General features: G+C 43.6%; 1 protein-coding gene across 3 annotated transcripts in view; it reads right to left on the bottom strand.

Moving 5' to 3' along the window:
- The window catches only part of pknox2 (pbx/knotted 1 homeobox 2), a 409,128-nt gene extending 383,679 nt beyond the window's left edge, over window positions 1–25,449 (bottom strand). For 2 of the 3 annotated variants that reach the window (XM_055660838.1, XM_055660836.1), the window contains exon 1: window positions 25,363–25,449. The gene's annotated coding sequence lies outside the window, so the exon portion shown is untranslated. Of the gene's footprint in view, window positions 1–23,700; window positions 23,976–25,362 lie in introns of those variants that run through there. The other variant, XM_055660837.1, reaches the window with a different exon arrangement.
- Window positions 25,450–25,751: the final 302 nt, after the last annotated feature.

Genomic DNA, 25,751 nt, shown 5'->3' on the forward strand with positions numbered 1-25,751 from the left:
AAATCACAGCAGCCTTATCAAAATATTATTTACTTCCCGCAATCTTGTTTATCAGTCGAGAGAATTCTGGAGATGGTGGGGGGGGGAAAGCCTCTGCGTGCATTTGGGAATAGTAGCAGATGAAAGCTCCAGGAATATACGAAAGTAGACATATCAAGCCTGGAGTGGATCGCTCGGAAACAAAAGCTTATAGTTTAAAAAATGTATTCCCACAACTTCAAATATCTGGCAGGTGAGTTTTTATCAATACATGGGTTCATGGATAAAAAGTAGACAAAAACGCTGGAGAAAATCAGCAGGTGAGGCAGCAACTATGGAGCAAAGGAAATAGGTAACGTTTCGGGTCGAAACCCTTCTTCAGACTGATGTTAGGAGGGGGAGGGCGGGAAGAAGAAAGGAAGAGGTGGAGCCAGTGGGCTGAGGCAGAGCTGAGAAGGGGAGACAGTAGGGACTACCTGAAATTAGAGAAGTCAATGTTCATACCGCTGGGGTGCAAACTGCCCAAGCGAAATATGAGGTGCTGCTCTTCCAATTTATGGTGGTCCTCACCAGGGGCGGAAAACCCGTGGGGGCCAGAGGGGACACATCCCCCCCCATGTTTTGAGAGGTGGGGGACACCCACCCCCAAGTTTTTGTGATCCAGATTTTAAAATCTCCGCTTTTAGCGCTGGATTGAGCCTCCGAAGCCGCGCGCGCGTGCGTGCGTGTGTGTGTGGGCGTGGCCGCCAAAAAATTGTGGCCCCCTGTCCCCTCCATGTTTTGATAACGAGTTCCACTCTTGGTCCTCACTCTGGCCATGGAGGAGGCCCAGGACAGAAAGGTCGGATTCGGAACGGGAGGGGGAGTTGAAGTGCTGAGCCACCGTGAGATCAGGTTGGTTATTGCGAACAGAGCGGAGGTGTTGGGCGAAGCAATCGCCAAGCCTACGCTTGGTCTCACCGATGTAGAGCAGCTGACATCTAGAGCAGCGGATGCAATAGATGAGGTTGGAGGAGGTGCAGGTGAACCTCTGCCGCACCTGGAATAAACACTTGGATAAACACTTTCAGACTGCATTCACAGCACACATCTATCCACAGCTGCCTTAAGGAGAAAGGAGCAGTGTCAATGTCTGAATTTAGTCATCACATCAAGCTGACATTTTGAATCAGGGAAATCCATAAATAAAACCAAGGGAGAATTGATTGAGCAGGTCACTTGGGTCGGCCATAATTGACGCCATCACATGGAGACCTGATGGCCTTGTTGTATAAACATCTGTTGCTCAACTCCAGTACCACTTTCTCAGGAGGTCTCCTTCCAAAGCTTGTAATTGCAAAGATAATTACTAACAGATGAGTGGGGTGGAAATGGCAACTCACTTGATTGTCAACACCCACTTGCAATGATTGTGGGGTAGTTTAATTGTCCTTGCACATTGGGCTCTGGTTCCTATGCATGGAATTGCAAGAGGTTTGGGGAGGTGGGGGGCGCACATCCAAGGGACACGACCACGACCACTTCAGACCTGCTTCAACCGCCAGTCACCATTCGTGCAAAGAACCCATGTTTAGAGCAGATCGACACAAAGTGCTGGAGCAACTCAACGGGTCGGGCAGCATTTCTGGAGAAAAAGGAAGGGGGTGATGTTTCGGGTCAGAATTCTTCTTCAGACCACCTTTTGTAATCTGAAGGGCCCATCCCACTTGGGCGTCATTTGCACGTCACGCAGATGGTGCGCGAAGATTTCGTACATCCCAAAATCCTGGGGCGCCACACGCAACCACGCGTCACTGCCTATGTCACCACGTACCATGCGTGCATCACGCACGCCGCACAACGCATGCGTCGTGACGCGTAAATGATGTCACGTAAATTACGCGCAAATGACGCCCAAGTGGGACAGGCCCTTCAGGAAGTCCTCGCACAACAAAATGTGGAATATTTTAGAACGGTTCTTGTCACAATGAGTCAAGAACCTCAGAGATCAATTTGTACAAAACCACAACAAACCAGGCAAATTTTTGTTTATTAAAAAAAAATACTGAGAGATTTATGCAGGACAAAACCATGACGGGGGAGAAGTCCCTGTTATTCCTTGCGATAGTACCACAGAATTACTCACAATCGCCCAAGAAGACTGATAGTCTCAGTGTAACATCCCATCCAAAATATTATACCTTCAGCAGTACAACACCTCCTTAGTAATCTACACATCCACCATTTTGTGTGCCTGGATATTTGATTAACAGGATGTATCCACACAGGTCTCTGGAGTGTATCTTTTAAGTCCAAGTGGCATGGTGGCGCAGCGGTAGCTTTGCTGCCTTGCAACGCCAGAGATCCGGGTTCAATCCCGACCACGGGTGCTATCTGGGTGGAGTTTGTACGCTCTCCCTGTGACACCATGGGTTTTGTCAGTGTGCTCTGGTTTCCTCCCAGGCTCCAAAGACAAAGGTTTGTAGATCAATTGGCCATGGTAAAATCGTAAATTGTCCCACGTGTGTGGGATAGTACTAGTGGCGTGGACTCGGTGGGCCAAATGGCCTGTTTCCATGCTGTGTCTCTAAAGTCTGTGTGCTGCCAGCTGAACCAAAACAGACAGCGTGCACTACTCCCAGCAAGATTATCCTTTACTCAACAGCCAAGCAAATTGCCAGAAACATAGGAGAAATTGGCTGGGCTTTGACCAATACTTTTAACTCAGTACTAGGAGTACCATGCCACTAGATAACATGGCTTCAATGCAGCTAGAAAGAGAAAACATTGGGGTATCACTGTCTAGACTGCCCAGTCTAGGTAAAAGTGAATAATGGTTCCTTAGCAACAATACTTTGGGTGTTTGACTAATACAGCCCTGAGAAGATAGCGTCTCACTTTATGTCATGAGATTGATACAAAGCCAGAATGAGATCAACTCTCAGAAATCATTATGTGTAGGAAGAAAATGCAGATGCTGGTTTAAACCGTAGACACAAAATGTGGAGTAACTCAGCGGGACAGGCAGCATCACTGGAGAGAAGGAATGGGTGACGTTTCGGGTCGAGATCCTTCTTCAGACTGGAGAAGGGTCTGAAAAAGGGTCTCGACCCGAAACGCCACCCATTCCTTCTCTCCAGAGATGCTGCCTGTCCCGCTGAGTTACTCCAGCATTTTGTGTCCATCCCAGAAATCAATGAACATTAGAATACTGACAGATGATTTCTGGGTGAAAATTAGACGGAACAATATTTACACGTATCAGCCCGAACTATAAAGTATAAAAGCACTTTGCAGAGTCAAGTTCCACAAAACTATGCACAAAGTTGAAAAGAGGCTTGATTTTGGTAAGTAGGGACTTAAATAAGTGAGCAAGGCTGAAAGTGAAAGGCTTAAGGTCTAGCTTGATGCTAGAGAGCAATGGGTGAAGAGAGGAATTCACAATTGAACAACCGGAAAAACAGTGATTTATTAGGCAAGTAAGTCGAGAGTTGTTGGCCAGGTTAAGGTTTATAGATACACAACTTAAAAACAGCAAGATAATGAATGAAGCACCTTGGGAACAGGTGTGCAATTCACACAGTGCAGCACGTGAATGGGGAAGGGTTCGGAAGGAGTTGATTTGTCGAGCGTTGAATCTAAAGATGAGGATCTTTTATTGTCATATAGGAAGCAGACTCTTGGCCAAATCGAGACCATGCCAGCACCAGGGAGAATAATTCCAGTCACATTTCCTGCCCTTTCTTCCTGTGCTGCAAATCACTCTCTCTCCCAAACACCCTCCACCTCACTTCCAAAATTCCTGATCGATTGTTTCATGCTCGGAGATTCAAGTCATCAGTGATCTCTGCAGAAAAAAAAGTTATGCTTCACCATCACCTTGCAGTTTTTTCTCTCAAAATCGTAAATGCGCCCTTTCAAACCTTCCACCACCTGCTAATGGGAACAACATTTGTATTTACTTTAACTTAGCTAACTTAAATTGATCTTATACACCATTTTTTTCGCTCCAAGCTTCTCCAGTTCAAAACATATTTTATCAGCCACAGAATCTTTTGCAAAATCTTTCCTGCAGTCTTGGACCCAAACTTAAAGTTGACTGACCAGAATTGAACATGATGCTTTAGTTGTTCCGATCATTCTGGTTTAACACAACTTTCCTGCATTCCCAGTCTCTGTTTATCAGTCCCTTGATCCCATTTGCTTTAATCTCTCAACATGCCCTCCCCATTTCAAAAATCTAAACACAAACACACCCAGGGCCCTCTGTTGCTACATACACTTAAGACTTTGCCATTCAGTTTATGTCATCTCTCCTTAGTTTTTTTGCCAAAATGCATAATTTCACACTTCTCTACATTAAATTTCATTGCCCACTCAATCAGCTTTCTACATTTAAGAGTTACTGACCATTTATTTCCATGAACCTCATCTCTGCTAACTAGTGGGTTTTTTGGTAGACAAAAAGGTGCCAGAATCCACTTTTAGTAACCATACGTCATGTGGCTCGAAAACTCTGTTAAGTTTATTATTAACATGTACTGAGGTACAGTGAAAAGATTTGTTTTGCTTGCTATCCAAACAGATCAGATGTACCATACATAGATACAATCTAAATAATTTCATTTAACGTTTTAGAGATGCTGGTTTTAGGGGCACCACTGTGGTGCAGCGGTAGAGCTACTGCCTCAGTGCAAGATATCCCGGTTCGATCCTGACTACGGGTGCAGTGCAGAATTTGTACGTTCTCCCTGTCACCACGCGAGTTATCTCTGGGTGCCCCGGTTTCCTCCGATACACCAAAGACGTACAGGTTTGTAGGTTAATTGGCTTCAGTAACATTGTAAATTGTCCATAGTCTGCAGGGTAGTGATATTGTACGGGTAGTTTTGGGCCGAAAGGGCCATTTCCATCCTGTATCTCTAAACGTATACCATACCAGCACCTACTATCACAAAAATAACACTGCTGATAACCAACTTGCTACAGTATTTTTTATCCAAAGCATTCTAAATAGATGACATCTACTACATTACCTTTTCCTGACGTTGTCAAAAAAATCAAACATGATTTGCCTTTAATGATTCTACATTAGCTTTCCTTTATCAACTAATTTAAGATAGTAAACAGTGATGATATATTAAACTGATCCTACAAGATTTTATACAAAAAAAATTAGGAAGGAAAAATGTTTGCTGAATTGACTTCATTGTCCAGTTGGTATCTTTCAATCATTATAGTTGAAATTTACCAAATCAAGGGCAGATTCTTGTGTTGCTCGACCAGATTATCTGCAGGAATGGGCCAATTGATGCCTCACAACCTCTACATCTTGTTTACGAAGGAACTGCAAATTCTGGTTTACATCAAAGATAAACACAAAATGCTGGAGTAACTCAGCGGGTCAGGCAGCACCTCTGGAGAAAGGGAACAGGTAACGTTTCGGGTCGAAGAAGGGTCTCCCATTCCTTTTCTCCAGAGATGCTGCCTGACCCACTGAGTGAATCCAGCATTTTGTCTCTACACCTTGTTGCCGCTCACGAAATTACTTTATCATATTCTCATTCGATAATCCTTCTAAAAGAGATCAGACATTTTGTGGGGAAAATAAACAGGGAGTTTAGGTAATACAATCCATGCAAGATGACTTTCAACAGTGACAACCAAGAGAAGAAATGTTATATTAATCCTGCTCATTTAAAGTACACATCTGTACGTCACATGTTGCATGAATCTGATACTGGATATTCCGCTGTACGTTCTCCATCTCCAGCAGTGCATCCAAGCTGTTTAAGGTCTAGGACCACAGTGCCGAGTCTGGAAACAGCACAATCCTTCTGCTGTTCCAAACCGCTCCCACAGCATACAACCACTAAAGAAAGCAGGACTGTCAGGAGAGAAAGATGTGTAGCGAATGTCCGACATCCGCTACGCAAAGCTCTTGTGCGGAATTTTCTTTTCATCTGGAAAATTTAATAATGTTCAGAAAACGTGCACAGTAAACAAATCTTGTTACAACAAGATAAGCAAATCCAGCCTACAATACACCTCCAACTTCCAGCAGTTTGTACATTCTCCTGTGACTGCGTGGGTTTTCTCCGAGATCTTCGGTTTCCTCCCACACTCCAAAGACGTACATGTTTGTAGTTTAATTGACTTGGTATAAATGTAAAACATTGTCCCTGGTGTGTAGAAGGTAGTGGTAATGTGTGGGGGTGATTGGTCAGTGCAGACTGTGCCGAAGGGACTGTTTCCACACAAGTATCTCTAAAACTAAAAACAAAACCTGATCTTCTTTGGAAGATGACAAATAACACACACAATTGGAATTAGATTATATACATGCTCGACGTGTATCCTACCCCATATTGGGGAGAGCAGCCAAATCGCACATCAAACCATTTTCCATCAATGTCCATTTTTCACTGGATAATTAATGTCTTCACTGTAGATGGGCAGCACTGTGGCACAGCGGGTAGAGCTGATGCCTCACAGCACCAGATACCCGGGTTCGATCCTCAGGAGTTGCCTGTCTGGAAGTTTGCACGTTGTCCTTGTGATTTCCTCTAGGTGCTCCGGTTTCCTCCCACATCCCAGAGACGCGTGCATTTGCAGGTTAATTGCCCCAAGGGAGTGGAGAGTGGGATTACATGGAACGAGTGTGAATGGGTGATTGATAGTCAGCATGGACTATGGGCTGAAGTGCCTGCTTCCATGCTGTATCTCTAAAGCCATGAGATTCTCCAACTAAATAATATTGCTTTGGGAGGAGAGGCAAATAAGTGATTTATTGCCACATCGAGTAATGTGGAACATGCAGGAAACAACAATGATGGTACATGAACCAGACAAGAAAGACAAAGATTGAGAGCAAAAGTACTGGATTTATTGAACTCTGTTTTGGGGGTTACTGTTGATGCAGAATTGAAGTTCAAATAATGGCTTGTGTTCCTCACATGGTTTAAATAATTCACAACGTTTTCCACTTTTAAACCAAAACATTTGATTTCCCCCCCCCAAATTGACACTGCTATTCAATAATTACCTTGGCCATTTTCAATGTCTTAATCTGTGGTAATTTCAGTAAGTCAAAAAGAAAAATCAGAGCGTAGACAATACAAGTCACTCACCCATATCCCAAAACATTCTCGTTGGAATCAGATTCTATATTTATCTAATGGAATGCAAGAGACCTGCCAAAAAAAAGCACCAATACAGAACCAAGACTGTCCAGCTCTGTGCACTGAATATCAACAGGCTTCAGAGGCGCAGTCAGAAGTATGAACTGAAACACACACCAGTGTTATTTTCAGTCTGAAGAAGGGTCTCAACCCAAAACATCACCCATTCCTTCTCTCCAGAGATGCGGCCTGTCCCGCTGAGTTACTCCAGCATTTTGTGTTTCTATCAAGTGTTATTTTACCAGTGGATCATAGCCCACAAGAACAGAATGTTTCCCAATATCTCTAATAAAGGTTTTCCTTGGGACAAAGTTGTTGGCTGCCATGGAAAGAATGGTTTTGCAATTCAGTCAGTTACCCAAGGTAAACACTTGTTTTTGTTTTCTCTCATCAGAAAGACCGTGCTTCTGAGAGAGGGCAAAGATTAGCTCAAAGTTGATGCCTCAGAGTCAAAGGGCTTGCCAGCATTGGTAGTTCAGAGGATAATAGAATTATGTATAGACAAATAACCTGTAGATGCTGGTTAATGCAGAAAGAGACATAATGTGTTAAAGTAACTCAGCAGACAGGCAGCATCTCTGGAGAACATGGATAGGTTACGTTTCGGGTCGTGATCCTACTTCAGACTAAAGGCTCTTGACCCGAAACATTACCTGTCCATGTTCTTCAGAGATGCTGCCTTTGGCCAACTGAGTTACTTCAGCACTTAGTTTCCTTCCGCAGAATTATACACTGACTTCAGCAAGAATGAATACCATTAGGTATTCCCGCAGTACACTGGTGGAGTGCAAGGCTCTATCAAGGATACAGAAAATATTTGTATTTAGGTCATTTTCCAAAATATGGTCCAAAATATTGCAGCCACCTCAAGGTACTCAAGTACTGACTCCACTGGAAATAAACAGCCATCAATAAAATGGCCATCCTTTTATTGCCGTGTGGGAAAAACCTGTCGACAGCCCAGACCTTGAACGTGTGACCAAATGGGTTTTCTCCAGTTGCCCCTCACATCCCCAAAGTGTGAGTTTGGAGGTTAATTAACCTCTACATTGGCCGTAACGTGTCAGGAGTGGATGAAAAAGTGGGATAGCATAGAACGCATGAGAACGGCCGATCGATGGGCGACATGAATTCAGTGGGCCGAAGGGCCTGGTTCCATGCTGAATATCAATGTATATGTTAAAACAGGTCTTCAATTAGGAGTTGGAGTATTCCTTGGCATTAGTTATAGATTATTAATATACTGAAGGTGTTTGCCTTCCTCAATATAGATGACTTCTGATCATCCCAAGAGCCACTGTATAGATGTCCATCATATTATTCCTGTCTAATCTGTCTCTCTGTTCCATCCAGTGCCATGTGGTCCACTTCCCAATAGTTTAGTTCAGTTTATGATTGCCACATGCATGAGGTACATTGAAAGCGTATTTGTTGCGTGCTATCCAGTCAGCAAAAAGACCATACGATTACAATCAAGATGTCCAGTGTACAAATACAGGATAAAGGGGATAACGCTTGGTGCAAGATGAAGTCCAGTAAAGTCCAAATAAAGATAATCCGAGGTAATAGTTAGATTTATAATGTTTTGTGCTCAACGCCAAGAGCTCCACATGTAAATGGCAATTAGAAGAGAGACGATGAATAGATGTAGAACGAGTAGATGAAATGCTAAATGTTGCTCTTCCATGATGGATTGACAAAGACAAGTGGCACACAACAAGGAAATTAATTTCACCAATATCTCTTAGGCAGCAAGCTTCATTCATGAGGGAAGGGAATGGATACGAAGACATGATTCCATCCCTTGAAACCGCCGGCAGGTAAACTCCACAAAGAAAATCTAGACTCCACATAAATTTATTCAAACAACTGTATTTACCAAAGCCACACTTACATTCTTTAGGGGAAAAAGTCTGTATTTACCAAGATTTACAAAATGTAAAGAGTAGAGAAAGGGATCTGCAGTTGCTGGAATCTTGGTAGAACGCTAAGTGCTGGAGTAACAGGCAGCATCTATAGAGAACATAGATAAGGAGCATTTTGGGTCGGGACCCATTTCAAGTTTGACATTTCCAATAATCGTTGTCAGCTCCAGCTTGGTGCTGTCTGCACCAGTTTGACATCTCACTTCTGTGCTTGAGGTCACACACTCAGCACAAGTATTGTTGAAATAAAATAATCCACAAGGATACATTACATACAAAAGCAATTTGCATTTCCACACTGCTCTTCAGAACCTCAGGATAACCTATAGAAAATGGCATTATTTGGAACTGAAGGTAGACAAAAAGCTGGGGAAACTCAGCGGGTGAGGCAGCATCTATGGAGCGAAGGAATGGGTGACATGTCGGGTGGAGACCCTTCTTCAGACTGATGTGAAGATAGACACAAAATGCTGGAGCAACTCAGTGGGGCTGGCAGCATCTCTGGAGAGAAGGAATGGGTGACGTTTCGTGTGGAGACCCTTCTTCTGAAAAGGGTCTTGACCCGAAACGTCACCCATTTTTTCTGTCCCCCACTCCTCACCTCCCCCTATAGGTAGGGGAATGGAGAGGTGAAGGAGGGATTGGGGAGGGGAGGAAGAGAGGGGAAAGAAGAGGGAGGGTGAAGAGGAGGGGGAGGGAGTGCTGGGGATGAGGGGAAATGAGCCACACCTGCGCAGTTGAGGGCTATGGGTGAGTGGTGAAATATTGCGTTGGGGGAACGGGTTGCATTGGGGGAACGGGTGAGTGGTGGAATACTCTGTTGGGGAACGAGTGAGTGGTGGAATTCTCTGTTAGGGAACGGGTTGTGTTGGGGGATCAGGCCTCCCATGTGACTGGGACCCAACTCCCACTTAGTCTAGTTCTCATAAATCCAATGTCTGGCTTAATATTTCAGTCAGTGATAGCATGGCCACTGTGGAAGAACTCAGTGTTGGGAGTGTGATGCAAGATTTTTCTTAAAACTCAATAAAAGTGACTGAAAAACCTTTTACACTCAACCGGAACAACCTGGGGCTCCAGTCGCGGAGCTGCGGACTACTCAAATTGGCCCATCGCGGAGCTGGCCGAGTTCGGAGCGGTGGTGGCGCGCTGCTGCGACCCGACTCAGAAGATTCGGAGGCTCCAACCGCCGGCCCGGTGGACAGTAACACCGGGAGCCCGCGGGTCCCTGGTGGGAGACCGCTTTTCGGGGATTCCGCAACGGCAACTTCTCCCGCCCGAGTCGCGGGGTTGAGGATGACCTGGAGCGGGGCCTTACATCGCCCGACGCTGGCCTCAACTACCCTCTGGCAGAGAGTTCCAGAGCCGCGGGACTTGTTAGCGCACGCCGGGGCTCCAACACCAAGACCCGGAGCAGGGCCTTGCATCACCCGGCGCGGCTTTATAATTGCCGCGGGACTTATTTACCATCGCTCGCCGGGGGCTTTGGCTTTGACTCTGACGTCCATCGGGAGGAGAACAAGGAGTGCAGGGGAGAGATAAGACTTTGCCTTCCATCACAGTGAGGAGGAGATTCACTATGATGGATGTTCGTGTAAATTGTGTTGTGTCTTAGTTCTTCTTATTGTTTGTATGACTGCAGAAACCAAATTTTGTTTGAACCTGTGGGTTCAAATGACAACAAATAAATTGTATTGTATTGTATTGTAGATCGAGCTGTAGGGGCTAGTGGAATCAAGGGATATGGGGAGAAGGTAGGCACGGGTTATTGATTGGGGACGATCAGCCATGATCTCAATGAATGGCGATGCTGGTTCGAAGGGCCTCCTCCTGTACCTATTTTCTATGTTTCTATGTTTCTAGTAACATAGAAAAAGACTGCAAAAACAAAATGGAAAGGAAAAAAAAAATTCAACACAAAATATGACAGCAGAAAGGAGATGCATTATTCAAATAGTAGAAAGTTGTCCACAATTAGGAGGGTCAATAAATAGCTCAAAGAGAATGGGTTTACAGGTGGGTTGTAAATGCAATAAATACTTTAATGAAATGATTAGATGTGGTGATAAGGGAACAATGCCGTGGGATCTCCACGCGTACTTCAGCTGGGTTAGATGACCTGAATGTGTCACGCAACAAATCAGCAGAAAGCACTGATCAGCCTTAAAGCCAACAACACTTTGAAGTCATGCTAGTCAAAAATATAATTAGGCAAAATTAAAAAATAGTAGTGAAAATTCATAACTCCAGTTCATCCAGAGAAGAACACTCAACGTCCGCTGCTCATAGAGCAATACAAGAAGTCCCTTGATTATGAGGCCTCCATTCCCGAGAACTGACCATAAGCCCATTATCTCCAGGTTTATCTTTGTCATGTGTACCGAGATACAGTGAAAGCTATATTTTCCATGCTATGCAATCATTTCATACTGAACATAAATACAATCGTCAAACTCAAATACAATAGAGAGAGTGAAGAGAAAGATACAGAGTCCAGAATATAGTTCTCAGCATTGTAGAGCATCAGATCCAGAGACAAAGTCCAAATTTCACAATGGCTTAGAGTTGAATCGGAACATTTAGAATATAGATAGATTTACAGGTCAGAAAGAGATTTGAAAGAGTAGAGCGGTTCTACTGATGATTGCAGATCTTTTGAGGGAAAGTTTGCAAAGAGTCACCACACTCCCAAAAACGTCCAGTTTCTATAGCTCTACATACTTTCTATAAATGTTCCTGTTTCAATTTCATTGAATATACACCCTCAAAATTAAACTAATGGAATATATGTTATATCCGGTCATTAATGAGAAACTCACTATTAATTTCTTGATAAATGCTTTCAAAATGTTTGGGAGAATTTTCGTAAAGCCGGTTTTCTGTAATTCATGTCACCCATGGCACAGGGAGCCCCTATCCTTCCCCCATTTCTTAGTAAAGTGTCAAGCTGGAAACTTCTGCACATATTTCAAATTCCCGCAGAGACCTCTCCTAACGCCATCAGGCTCTCGCTCCAGCTGCAGCTCGAGAAACAGGACGATGCTTTTTTAAATAAAATGTAAAACTGTGAAGAACTAGAGATCAAAAAAAAGTATGTGCTTTTCCCAATGTGCTCTTGTCAAAAAATGAAATATTTCTTACTGGACTTGGAAAATAATAAAAATTGGAATATACAGCATGCAAACCTGCTGACAGCTAAACCCCTTTTCATTGTAAGATCCATACCCATTCCCCTCTCCAGAGATGCTGCCTGTCCGACTGTGTTACTCCAGTAGTATGTGTCTACCTATGATAAATCCCATCTCTGCAACCTCTTTCAGCCATTATGACGAAGAACCACACCCCGCCTCACATCAAATAGCAACAATAACAACCAGCTGTTGATGGCATAAATTGTATCTCACATCCTAACGCACCCAATCTCTCTCTTCTTAAAATGCAGCTTAAAGCCAGATCATCATCTATGCTATCAGGTTGAAGATACAGGAGCCAAAATCTGCAACATCCAGGTACAGGAATAGCTGCTTCCCCACAGCCATCAGGCTATTAAACTCAACTCAAACAAACTCTGATCATTAATAGCCCATTGCACTTTATCTGTTTATTTATGTGTGTATATATATCTTCTATATTACTAAAAGTCTGTTCTTGACCGGTTTTGGCGATCTGTGCTGCGATTTCCGAGAGAACGCCGCCACCTACGGCCGTCATTTTTGGCCACCTCGCTCAGAGCCCCCCTCCGCCACATGTGATTTTTCCAGTCGATGAAAAATGACAGAGATATTAATGATTTTACAAAATTCCCCATTCTCTCTGCTGCCCCCGCTAGCGGCAGGGTGGGATGGACTATAAAACCAGGAAGTGGTGTGTCTCAATTAGTCTGCAAGTTGGAGGAAGGCAGAAGATCACGTTTCTCTGAGCTGTGAATAACACTGAACACATGTCCACACAACTGTGAGTAAGTACCTTTAATGTGGTTTGAAAATGAAAACATGGAAAATGAAAACATGAAAACAAGTAAAAAAGCACTGCCTGCAAATGGTTGTTTGGGGGGTTTGGGTTGAAATAAAAAGGCACTCTCTCCCCCCCCCCCCCCCCCCCCCCCACCCCCCCCCCCCCTCTCCCTCCCCCCCCCCCCCTTCCCCCCCCCCCCCCCCCCCCCCTCTCCCCCCCCCCCCCTCTTCACTCTCCCTCCCCCCCCCCCCTCTCTCCTCCCCCCCCTTCTCTCTCTCTGCACCCCCCCTCTCTCTCCCCCCCCCCCCCTCTCCCCCCCACCCCCCTCTTCTCTCTCCCCCCCTCCCCCCCCTCTTCTGCCCCCCCACCCCCTCTCTCCCCCCCCCCTCTCCTCTCCCCCCCCCCCCCCCTCTCCCCCCTCTTCCCCCTCTCCTCCTCTCCCCCCCCCCCTCTCTCCTCCCCCCACCCCCTCTCTCCCCACTCTCCTCTCCCCCCCCCCCCTCTCCTCTCCCCCCCCCCCCCCCTCCCCCCCCCCCCTGTTAGTGTGTTCTAGTTAGTGTGTGTGGCGCTGCATGCCGCCTCCCCCCCCCCCCCCCCACAACTATATATATATATATATATTCATTGGTATTTGGTCATACTGATCTGTTCTGTATTTATTTATGCCTACAATATTCTGTTGTGTTGAAGCATTGTCCTATTAGGGACACATGACAATAAACTCTTGAATCTTGAATCTTGCTAATAACTTCAGTGTCATGATTTGTCTGATTAATCTGTGAGGTGTTATCATATAAAATTCACTGTAAAAGTGCAAGTCTACTCCCATAAAAGAGGTTAAGGGGAAGGCAAATTATACAACATGTTACAACTTCCAATCAATATGGGTTAAAGCCCAGGAAAGCATATATAACCAGAATGAAAAGAAAATTATAAAAATAATTTGCCAACAAGACACCATGTGACATTTAGCACCCTCTGTCGAAAGATTTCCTCCACAAATATGTTTTTTCCAAATATCTAATTTTGTTTATGCTGCCTACCATGCTAATGGGGATGATCATTTCTGTGGTTCCCGTATGCTCAATTATCAAGCAAATTCCAAATTCGCCCTCATCACAATTTATCAAATTCTGACCAGCCACATAGTAATGCTTGATGGAGATACTGCAAAAAATTGCAGATGCTGGAATCTTGAGCAAAATATAAAGTGCTGGAGGAACTCAGCTGGTCAGGCAGCATCTGAAGATTCTGAAGAATGGCCCCGCCATTAAATGTCGCCTATCCATTTCCTCCGCAGATGCTGTCTGACGTGCTGAGTTACTCCAGCATTTGGTGTATTGCTCAAATACTCGTACTTACCAAGGGGAAAATACTCTATGCAACACATGCCAAATACAAAATAGAAAATTGACACCACAGGTGAGCATAGACGCATAGAGTCATACAGCAAGGAAACATGCCCTTCAGCTGAACTGACAGACACCAACCAACATGCTCCATCTTCACTGGTCCCACCTGCGTGCGCTTGGCCCATATCTCTCTAAACCTGTCCTCTCCATGCACCTGTCTAAATGTTTCTTAAACATTGCGATAGTATCTGCCTCAACTACCTCCTTCCATGCACCCATCACCCTTTGTTAAAAAGTTATCGTCAGGTTCCTATCAAATCTCCCCCCCCCCAACCCCCCACCACCTTAAACTCATGTCCTCTGGTTCTGTTGAAGAAAGTGTTTGGGCTCATGTAGCGCAAATTCCATTTGTGCCACTTTATAACAAGGTCAACAGAACGAAAAGGAAAGCACTAATTTCACCACCATATGCAAGGCACAAGCAAATTGGTTTCAAATTCACAACAAAACCTGGGGCAGCCGAGTAGCAGGAGAACATGCACTAAGCTAGCAGTGTGACCAGATCAAGAGCAGATCAAGAGTTTTAGAAGGTTTCCATTTAAAAATTAACATGGTCAATTCCAGCAAATGGAGATCCCATATGCATTTACACATAAAAACAAGCAAAAGATAGGCTCATCGAAGGTAACAACAATTACTCCAGCACTTTGTCCTTTTGTGTAAACCAGCATCTGCAGTTCCTGGATTGTACTTTTTTTTAAAGCAACAATGTCCGTTTGGGATCTCAAAGTAAGCAACAGTTCTGGGTGAGGTAGGTGATGTGTGTGTTTTTTCTCCAGAGCCTGAACACACTAGGTAGGAGCTATTAAATTATTTCTGCGAAAGGTGGAAATGTATTTGAAGGATTGTCACTATTTTTGTATTGGTGTTATCATGTGGTTGAGTTCTTAAGATGAAGTTCTGAACTCTGAGAAATAAAACAAAAGAGGGTACAGATATCAGTGTAGGAAGGAACTGCAGATGCTGGTTTACACCAAAGATAGACACAAAATGCATGGAGTAACTCAGCGGGACAGGCAGCATCTCTGGATAGAAGGAATGGGTGATGTTTCGGGTCGAGACCCTTCTTCAGACTGAGAGTCGGCGGAGAGGGGGGGGGACAGAGATAAGGAAGGGCAAGGTGTGAAAGCGAGACATCAAATGGGATGTAGATCAAGGAAAATGTAGAAAGAATATTGCTAGCTAGAAAAAAGTGACAACAAGGCAAACAGATAAAATGTAATCATGGGGACAATCAGACTGGTTGGAAAACTGAAAACGGGGAGGGATGGAGAGAGTGGGAAAGCAAGGGTCACTTGAAGTTGGAGAAGTCAATATTCATACTGCTGGGTTGTAAGCTGCCCAAGCAAAATAGGAGGTTACTCATATAACATAAAACTGATGTTAGTCTGAAGAAGGATCTCAACCCGAAATGTCACCCATTCCTTCTCTCCAGAGATGCTGCCTGTCCCGCTGAGTTACTCCAGCATTTTGTGTCTACCTTCGACTTAAACCAGTTCTTTCCTACACAAACTGATGTTAGTGTTGGGCAAGATTGGGCTCAAATGTACAGCCTCAAAATGGTTACCCAGGAGCAAGCACTAAACTCCAATGAAGACTGGCCTCTACAGCAAGACACTGGGATGGAGAACACGTTGATGGATCGGTTGTACCAAGGTGTACTGATGTATATTCATGCAGTTAACTCAGAATACATTGCTGATGACACAAAGGCTGGAGCAAGAATGGATGTTTAACAATACAGAGGGACTTAATCAGCTGGGCACAGAAGCAGTGGATGGAGGTTAAGCCAGACCAGTGTGTGGTAATGCATTTTGGATCATCCAATATATAGTAAATGTCAGGGCTCTTCAAATCATTGACCTTGGAGTGCAGGTTCATAGCTTTCTGAAAATGGCGAGACACGAAGATAAGTTAGTGAAGGCATTGAGCTGGTTGCCTTAATAGGCAGGGGTACTGAGTATAAGAGTTGGAACAATATATTGCAGCTATATGAGATATTAGTTTGGCTACACTTGGAATATTGTATATCTGGTCACCACACAGGATTTGGGAGAACACTGGAAAGAGTGCAGAAGTGATTCACCAGGAAGTTGCCTGGAATGGAGGGCTTTAGTAGCAAAGATAGATTGGATAGAGTGGGATTGTAGTCATTTGGAGAGCAGGATCTGAGCAGTGAGGAGCATTGTTAGGGTAAATAGTATTTTACCAAGGGTAGGGAGAGACTAAAGAATGAGGACATGGGTTTAAAGTGCAAGAGTAAATATTTAAAGGAGATCCGAGGGACAAGTTCTTTCACCCAGAGGGTGACAAGTAAGTGGAACAAGCTGCCAGAGGAGGTAGTGGTGGCAGGCACAATCACAGCGTTTAAAAAGCATTTGGACAGGTGCATTCATAGCAGGGGTTTCCAACCATTTTCATCCCGTTTACCCCAGGCAACTTTAATAGCACATAACAATATTATTTCACTTATTTATGAATAACTAATGATGAACAGATACTGGTATACCAGAACCAAACAGTCAGTCAATGAGAAAAAATATGCACCAATCCAGAATCTACAAATTTACCCCCTGGGTGCTGGAAATTAACCCCAGGTTGGGAACCCTTGGTTTCCAGGAAAGGAATAGGGGGATATGGGTTAAATGCAGGAACAGGGGATTAGCATAGCATGGCAACTCGGTCAGTGTGGACAAGTCGGGCCAAAGAGCACGAGTCGCATGGCAGGGTTATTATGTCTTTTCTATTCAGTTTGATTGTGACACAATTGGTTTATCTGAATAGCAAATTATGGACATTCAACATGTTCAAAAAGTATTGTTTTAATTTACTTCCATTTGGCTAATTATTTTGATGAAACAAATTGTCAAGTTATTATGTTTTTGAGATGCACCAAGACCCTAGTTTCAATTCAAGTTTGAAGGGAAAAGGAAAACTGGACAGGGGTTGAGAGAAAGAGATTGATATTGGAGGTCACAATGGAGTTTACCCTTTTACGTAAAATAAAAACAGAAAACGCCTGACTCAACATTTGGAAAGAGAAAGAGCCAGAGTCAATGTTTCAAGCTTTATGAAAGGTTATCAGCCCAAAACATAATTTTATCTCTCACCACAGATGCTGCATGGTTTACTGAGCCTTTCCTCATTTGCTTTGCTTCATATTTCCTGCCTCGACATAATATTGTTGTTTAGTTTAGAGATACCCCATAGCTTTAAGGTGAGAGGGGCAAAGTTTAAAGGAGATGTACGGGACTTTAAAAAAAAAAGATTTTGGTGAGTGCCTGGAACGCACTGTCAGGATTGGTGGCTGAGACAGATACAATAGTGGCATTTAAGAGGCTATTGGATAAGCACATGGATATGTAGAGAAATAGGGGGGCGATATGGATTATGCTCAGGTGGATAAGAGATGGTCTTGGCATCATGTACGGCACAGACATTGTGGGCCAAAGGGCCTGTTCTTGTACTGTACTGTTCTATGTTCTACAGCCCCTTTGTCCCACCAATTCCATGCTGACCAAGGCTCATGGATTCTTCTTTCGCTGTACTAGGAGAAAATTGACATGAACAGTTGAATACAGAAACTGCCTCTTCATCTTCCAATAGCTTTTCAAAACAACATTGATGAAAATCAAAAATATTAACCCATCTTTTTTCTTTCCAAAGATACCGCCTGGCCTGTCACGTATGTGCAGCACATTGTGCTTTCATTACAGATATTCAGCATCTGCAATTTTTTTTTTTATGTGACGGCTTCTGCAGAATATCTATGGCATTCATGGGTTTAAGATGGCTGGAGTACAATTTCCTGCAGCATGTTACAATCGACAGTCTGTTTTATTAACACTTTCAAGGTAGAAAATAAAATCTGTAAACCATAAACAAATTGAATTATGTTAAACAAGTGGCAATTACAAATAACACGTTGGTCCAAAATTTAACTCCTACTTCAGAAATTCTTATAATTCCCAAGGATATTCATTCCGGTCTCAGATCCATAATCCTAAAGAGTATTAACCCACTGCTCTTTTTGCATGACGAGTCAATAAATCAATCAATCAATCAATAAATCAGATTTATTCATCACATACACAATAAAGTGCAGTGAAATGAACTTGCCAGCAGCGGTACAATTCAAAAAGAACACACAAAACACAATAATATTTAACACAAACATTCACCACAGCATTCTTCACTGTGGTGGAAGGCACAAAGTACAGTCAGTCCTCCTCCAAGTGCGGGGGTGGGGTGTGGGCAGATATACAGGCCCTCTCTTCTGGAAGGTAAGTCCGGAATCGGTGCTTCCCTACCAGAGACTACGGCTTCAATATGATGTAAGCTGCAGGCCGGTGGTCGGAGCTCTTCTCAAGGGATCCCCGGCGAGGGATCCCGCTCCGGATGGCAAGTCCACGCCGCGCCCGCGATTAGACGCTCCACAGACCACGGCGTCAAGATGTTATAGGCCACGGGCCAACGGATCGGAGCTCTTCTTCTCCGGGGATCCCCAACGAAGGAACCCAGGCTCCGGACGCTGAGCCCGCGGCTAGAAGCCCCACAGAAGCTTGAGGCTGAACAATCCGTGGGCCAGTAATCGGAAAAAGTCCACGCTGCGCCCGTTGCTGAATCTCTGGGCCCAACTATGGGAAAGGCCGCATCAATCCTTGGTGTTAGGCCGCGAGGGAGGCGAAAAGGAAAAAGTTGCCTCTACGTGGAGGATACGACCGAAAGTAGTTAAACCCTTACATCCCCCCCTTCACACAAGACACACCGAGAGACATTAAAACAAACATTTGGACATACTAAAAAAAAACAAGAGAAGTAGAAATGACGAACACGCTGCTGGCAGGGCAGCCGTCTGACAGCGCCTCCAGGCTAGATGTTGAGGATGGATAATTGTTTCACTGCATACAAGATTGTTGACAGTTGAATTTGACTAGATTTTGACATCTGAAGAAGGGGTCCGACCCGAAACGTCACATATCCATGTTCTCCAGAGATGCTGCCCAACCTGCTAAGTTACTCCAGATCTTTGTATCCTTTACCGATTGTCGAAGACAACTTTCCCGGATGCTACAAGTTCAACTGCACTATTTCAATCCCAAATATTTCTTGATATTCACGTTAACTAAAATATTCAAGTGCCACCTTCTTTCACACTTAAAAATAAAATCTCTGCATTACTGCCAATTTAGTTGTTTTTAAGTTTAGTTTCGAGATACAGCGCAGAAACAGACCCTTCGGCCTACCAAGTCTGCACAGACCAGCGATCCTCGCATTATCACACACACACAAACACGGGACAATTTTTTACACAAACCAAGCCAATTAACCTACAAACCTGTACGTCTTTGAAGTGTGGGAGGAAATCAAGGATCTTGGAGAAAACCACACAGTCACATGGATAACGTACAAACTCCATACAGACAGCATTCGTAGTTGGGTTCGAACCCGGGTCTCTGGCGATGCAAGCGCTTTAAGGCAGCAACTCTATCGCTGCACCACTGTGAGATTTTCTATGTGATTTATATAGTGTGATTTTTTTTCCCCCCTGCAAAATAAGCAAAGAATGACAGACATTGGGCCAATCTGTCACTAGATATTCTACTTCAAATGCTTGTAGAATCAATGTATATTTACAAGGCATCGTTAATACAAAAGATGTAATCTCAGTCCAAACTGACACCAAGGCTATAAATAACAAGCCTGGATTGCCACAGCTATCGAATAGCATGGCATGAATGACAGATCAATTAAAAGCAATCAAGAAGCAACTGAATAACAACAACAACAAAAATTAAGGGCAAGAAAAAATTTGGGCATAAAACATTTGAAGTTCTTAAAGTTAAAAATGTTTCAGTGTATATACCGGTAGTTACATCAGCAAAATAACACGAGTCAACAATTAATCGGTAAATTAGTTTACTTCGGCAAAGATTATTATTCATGGAATTCCAGAACAAGGGGTACAGTTTCAGTGGCAAATCATTAGTTTCAAGAAAATGAGTTTCTGACAAAGTAATAGCATGGATGGAGATTTAGCTAAGGAATAGATGACAGCATCATTATTAAGTTGCTTTACAGTCTGGACAGTGTATCCAGTGGAGCCCCCCAGGGACTGGAACTAGAAGCACAGCTTTTCCTCAGATAAGTTAATGACTTAGACATGGATGTCCAGCCCACATTCTCCAAAGCCACAGAAGGTGCACACTTGGAGCCATAGTAAATTATGATGGAGATAACAGACTTAAGAGAGATGTATGCAGGCTGATGGAATGGGCAGATAGGAGGCAGATGTAATTTAATGCCAAGATATGTGATGTTACACTTGGTGGAAAGAAGATGAAACAATGCAAATCCGAGACCACAAATCCAAAAGCCATACAAGAGCGGAGAGATCTTGGGCCATAAGCAGGTGGTTGAATGAAAATGGCAGATAAACTGGTTCAAAGGGTATTCAAGGGCCTGGGTTTAATAAATAGAGATTTAACGTCAAAAACAAAAAAATTATGATTAACTTTCATGAAAAACTGGTTCTACCACATTTAAAGTGAAATATTGACCCCAGTTTGTCAAAATGATTCCAGAGATAAAAGAATGGAGTAAAATGACAACAATACAATGGAAAAGATTGGAGGCAAAATATCTAGGAGTATTTTGCTCAGGTTAATGTCTTTACAACCGAGAAGATCCTGATAGAGATATTTTAAATCATAAAGGACACAGAGAGTTTATCAAGACAATCAAAAAGCTGGAGACACTGAATGAAGGTAAATGGAAAAAGAAGAAGGCAAGTGACCAGAGAATAGGTTAATGTTACACAGTAAGTGATGTGGACTAGGAACAGGGGAGTGGGGTGTGGTTTGGTGGTAGAGGTAATGTAGTAGAGGAGGTTCATTAATTTCTAGTATTGAAAAAGGAGCTGGATAAATACCCAAAAAAATGTGAATTAGCAGATTTGACAAGGGGAAGATGAGGGGCTGGAAAGTATGACAGGAACCAACCAAAATGCAAAAGCCGGCACAGACCATGATATATTTAAACCACAGATATCGGATAATGTGTTAAATAAATTAGAAAAGGAACTTTTCTGTCAAATAAACAGTGCGCACTAAGCCACAAATTTATATTAAGCCCCATAACAATGAACAATTCAAAGAGTAGAGACAAATAACCGCAGATGCTGGTTTATACCACAGAAAGACAAAGCGCTGAAGTAACTCAGCGCTTTGTCAGGCAACATCTCAGGAGAAAAAGCATGGGTAATGTTTTGGGTCAAGACCCTTCTTCATCCCAACACGAAACGTCACCCATCCTTTTTCTCCAAACATGCTGCCTGACCCGCTGAGCACTGTGTATACCGTAGCAATTCAAAGACATTCTAGTGTACAGCGGACAAGGTAATTTTTCTTTTAATTATGCAGCACAGAACAGAAATTAAAACTGGCAGTTTAAATATTAGTTGGGAAAACGTACGAGAAAAGGTTGGTGGCAAACCAGTAAATATCTACTAGCACTTTCCTGAACAGCTGACATTAAACAGCACCCCCAGGCATAGCCTTTGCAATACCACAAACTGCTGTCTGCACTACCATATTCAGCCAGTTCACGTCGGAAATCAGGAGAAGTTCAATCCAACCCTACCAGTGGCCTGACAGCACTGCCGATCATAATCAAGGCAGAATCAAATTGACAGCTATGCTGCCCAGTTATTGTACTGTGTCTTTGACAGTTTCTCCTACTAAAAAAAGTCCCTGAAAGTTTACAACAAAAAGACCTAAATAATCCAGCAATTCACAACACTTTGTCACAGCTCCTGAATATACTCCTTTGGAGGTCACTAATTATCAAGTTCGATGCAGTCCTCCCTTTAAAAAAAAACATGTCCATCTGAATTACACACAAGTCAACTGGGTAAACATGAGGCTGGTGTTCAGCTTATGTAAACAAAAGTCTAAACTACCCTTTGAGCATCCTCACCATGTTCCCATGTTGTTTAATAGTATTTATTGCACCAATAGACTTACCTGATTTCTGTTTAACCTGCTATTCACCTTGACTATTTCCGAGTGTGTTCTTTTTAAAGGTGAAAAGTAAACAAAAACAAGCACCCATTGCATCAAAAAAATTGAAAAGATGAATGCAAGTCAAGGCACAAATGAGCTATGCAGGAATTATGGGCACAAATAGAATGCTTCTTCAACTCCCAGACCTGTATTTTGGGCAATCGAGTTCCCTTACAGATTCATTTACTCATGTTAGAATGCTATTCTTAAATCCTCCACATGCTTGCTATTTAAAACTAAGTGAAACAAATTTAAAAAGCAACCATTCTTTCATAGTGAATTTCTATCTTAAAAAAAAATTAGCTTTTCAGAGGCTGATGCATTCCTTGCCCGAGAACCATGTCTAATTTTCAATCGCTGAAAAGCTTTTCACCACAAACTCGACACATGAACAGTGGTCAAGAATACATAGCAGTTTCTTATCATGCTGTGCATCCTTCTTCAGTCCCCAATACGTAAACAGTTCAATAATTCAGCTGGCGATTTACTACTCAAATTTCTATATACACGTCAAATTATGCAGAGGAAAGTGGGAAATGAAGTTTCAGCGACCACCTTCAGATTTGAAACAGGGTGCAAAGTCGACTATATCCTGGCTTCCTGACTAGCATACGACTGGAACTGGGTTTAGAAAGTGCTCGTTTTTAAATAAATAGAGTTGGAAAACATTGGACAGACGGAATGAACAAAGAATGATGTGTATTCCAACTGAACAAGGGTCTGGCTGTACGAAAAAATATAATGTAAATTTTCACGCCAAAGTTCAAATTTGAATTCACCAGCTAAAGGAAATATTCATTCCCTCCAATTCCTTCCCGGTGGTGTTTCAATTTTTTTAAAAAAACGTTTAAATTAAGCGAGATATCCTCGTGTGTTAACTTTTGGAGATAAAAATGACAATCGACCTTGCTTTCTAATTCCAAAAATATAAAAAGAGCGATTCCGAAGCATGGGGTGACCCAGGATCAGTGACACGGGAAACACAGCTGGCGTGATCGCACTTAAAGATGAGCAAACATGCCCAGCACAGAAGTGGAAGCGCACATCAAACTTAGTTTAATGGCAAAGGATCTTATTATGCAAGCTAGGGTCTATTAAAACAGCGTCTTAATATACAATTCACGGGATGGGGCAGGGAGAACAAGAAATGTGCATCTTTTGTCTCAAATATCCATTGCAAATAATTTAAATCCCTCCAAATGCATACCTGATTCCTGTACAGCATTCCACTACGGCGTTCCCGTTTACTCCCATTCCACGGGAGTTATTGTACTCCCAGCATAACCCTGACAGCAACATAAAAATTCTTAAGAAATTAGTTCTGCGTTTGGTGGGACTGGCCTGCAATGGACACATCCGCAACTGGCCGATTAATTCCATAACCCTACTGATCGAAGACTCGAGTCTTGATGCATAACTGTGACAGGATGCATGCTGTATGATTAAAAAGGGAAGACATTGTGATGGGTTTAAGTCAACAACCGAGGCTCCTTCACGCAAATTGAAGTGTACGCTTGATTGCAAAGGGCTTCACGCTTTTTTTTGGAGGGGAGGGGGGGTTAAAAAAAAAAGCCGAATGCTACAGATGAGAGGTGGTTTGGAAACTGTAATGCGAAAGGGTTTATACATAGGATCGCGAGAAGAACGAAATCGGCTTTCTTCCCTCGTAAGTAAATGGTTTAAATGCAACCCACGCTACAAATAAGAAAGACGAATTTAACGGTAGAATACAATGCAAAACTAACCAATCCTTCAATTCCTAATGCAATATCTTCGATAAGCCAAATATTTCATTTCCTTCCCCTCGATTTCCTCAGAAATACTACAATGGAACAAACACGAAACCATAACAAAAATGTGCCAACATCCCTGCCATTCTTCTGCATTGAAACAATAAAAGCAAAATAAAAATCCTGGAAGTAACATGTCCAGAAATGTCCTCTTTGATCTACCAGGAAAACAAAACAAAAAAAATGCGGCAACGTTTTAAAATCAAGGAATACAAAACCTGAAGGTTGCAGGCATAGTTCGAGATATCACAGCCTCAAACTCTGCGTGAAAGTATCTGCAGCGCTATATTTAAAAAATATATTATTTTTCGAAACAAAACTTTGAGCGCTGGCAAAAACAAATTAAACGAAGTGTCCCTTTTAATCAGTACCAGGCTCTTCTTGATACAAATGGGGGAGGGGGCAGAAGAAACAAGAAAAGTACATCAGGTCAATAGTTGTATCAAACAGTAAAAAAAGGGGGTCGAGGTGGCGGTAAAGAGATAAAGCGAAGGGGAACCAAATCAGAGCTTCTTCCTTCGGCTCGGATAGGAATCTCCTCCCTTTTTTTAACATCCAGAAAGTAGCAATTAAAAAAGACAAGAGAAAACGAACAAAACAGGTTACAGTACAACATCACCAAATGCACTCAGAATATCTCTTAAAATATACCATGCATTAGTTGCCCTTTTTTAAAAAGTAGAAAATGTTTAGAAGTTGAGATTTGTGCGTCCAGGACGATGAATTGTCAGACAGCTCTGTGCAAAGGCTACAGGATTCCATTAGCGAACAGAAAAGGCTCCCCGCTCATCGCTTAACAATGCAGCTACTTTCTCTGCCTCAACCACCCCCATCAGCTGTAAAGGAAGGAAGAGAGAGAGGTGGAAAAATGCAGAGAGGGGAAGCAAAACACGCAGTAATTTAAACGTGCGTCTTTTCTTCCGGTTGGGACAATGAGTGTGTGAATGAAGCGGCTGCAAGAGCATCTGCAGCCAGAGTGTGCGATGTATCCGTGTGCGCCGCTGGTTACACTGTGTTGCCTGCCCCGTGATACACTGTTGCACCGCGGTTCCTCAGTCTCCCTGTGAATGACAGCTTACCTTCATGCCAATCTTCATCAGACTGACACCGGCGCCGCGCCGCCACGCGCTCACATCGATACATCCCCATGACGTCAGCGCGCCCAGGCCGCGCCCCCTCCTTCCCGCCCCTCCGCTCCCATTGGCCGCCCACCCGGCAACAGCGACGCGCGGGAAGAGCACGCCGCCTGCTGATTGGAGGAGCCCACCCCCCCACGGCGCGTCCCGCCCCGCCCCGCCGCCAGGGGGCGTGTCAGTTGGGGAGGCGGGGCGACCCGCCGTCCCGCCCACCGCCGCCCAGGGTGCAGCCAATCAGGAGCCGCGCTCTGGCCCCAACGAGCCCCGCCTCCTCACGTCCTGGTTGCGATTGGCCAGCGCTGCTATCACTCAATCCCTCACACCACTACTTC

Source organism: Leucoraja erinacea, chromosome 32, assembly GCF_028641065.1.
Source record: "Leucoraja erinacea ecotype New England chromosome 32, Leri_hhj_1, whole genome shotgun sequence".
In the NCBI taxonomy this organism is placed as follows: Eukaryota; Metazoa; Chordata; class Chondrichthyes; order Rajiformes; family Rajidae; genus Leucoraja; species Leucoraja erinaceus.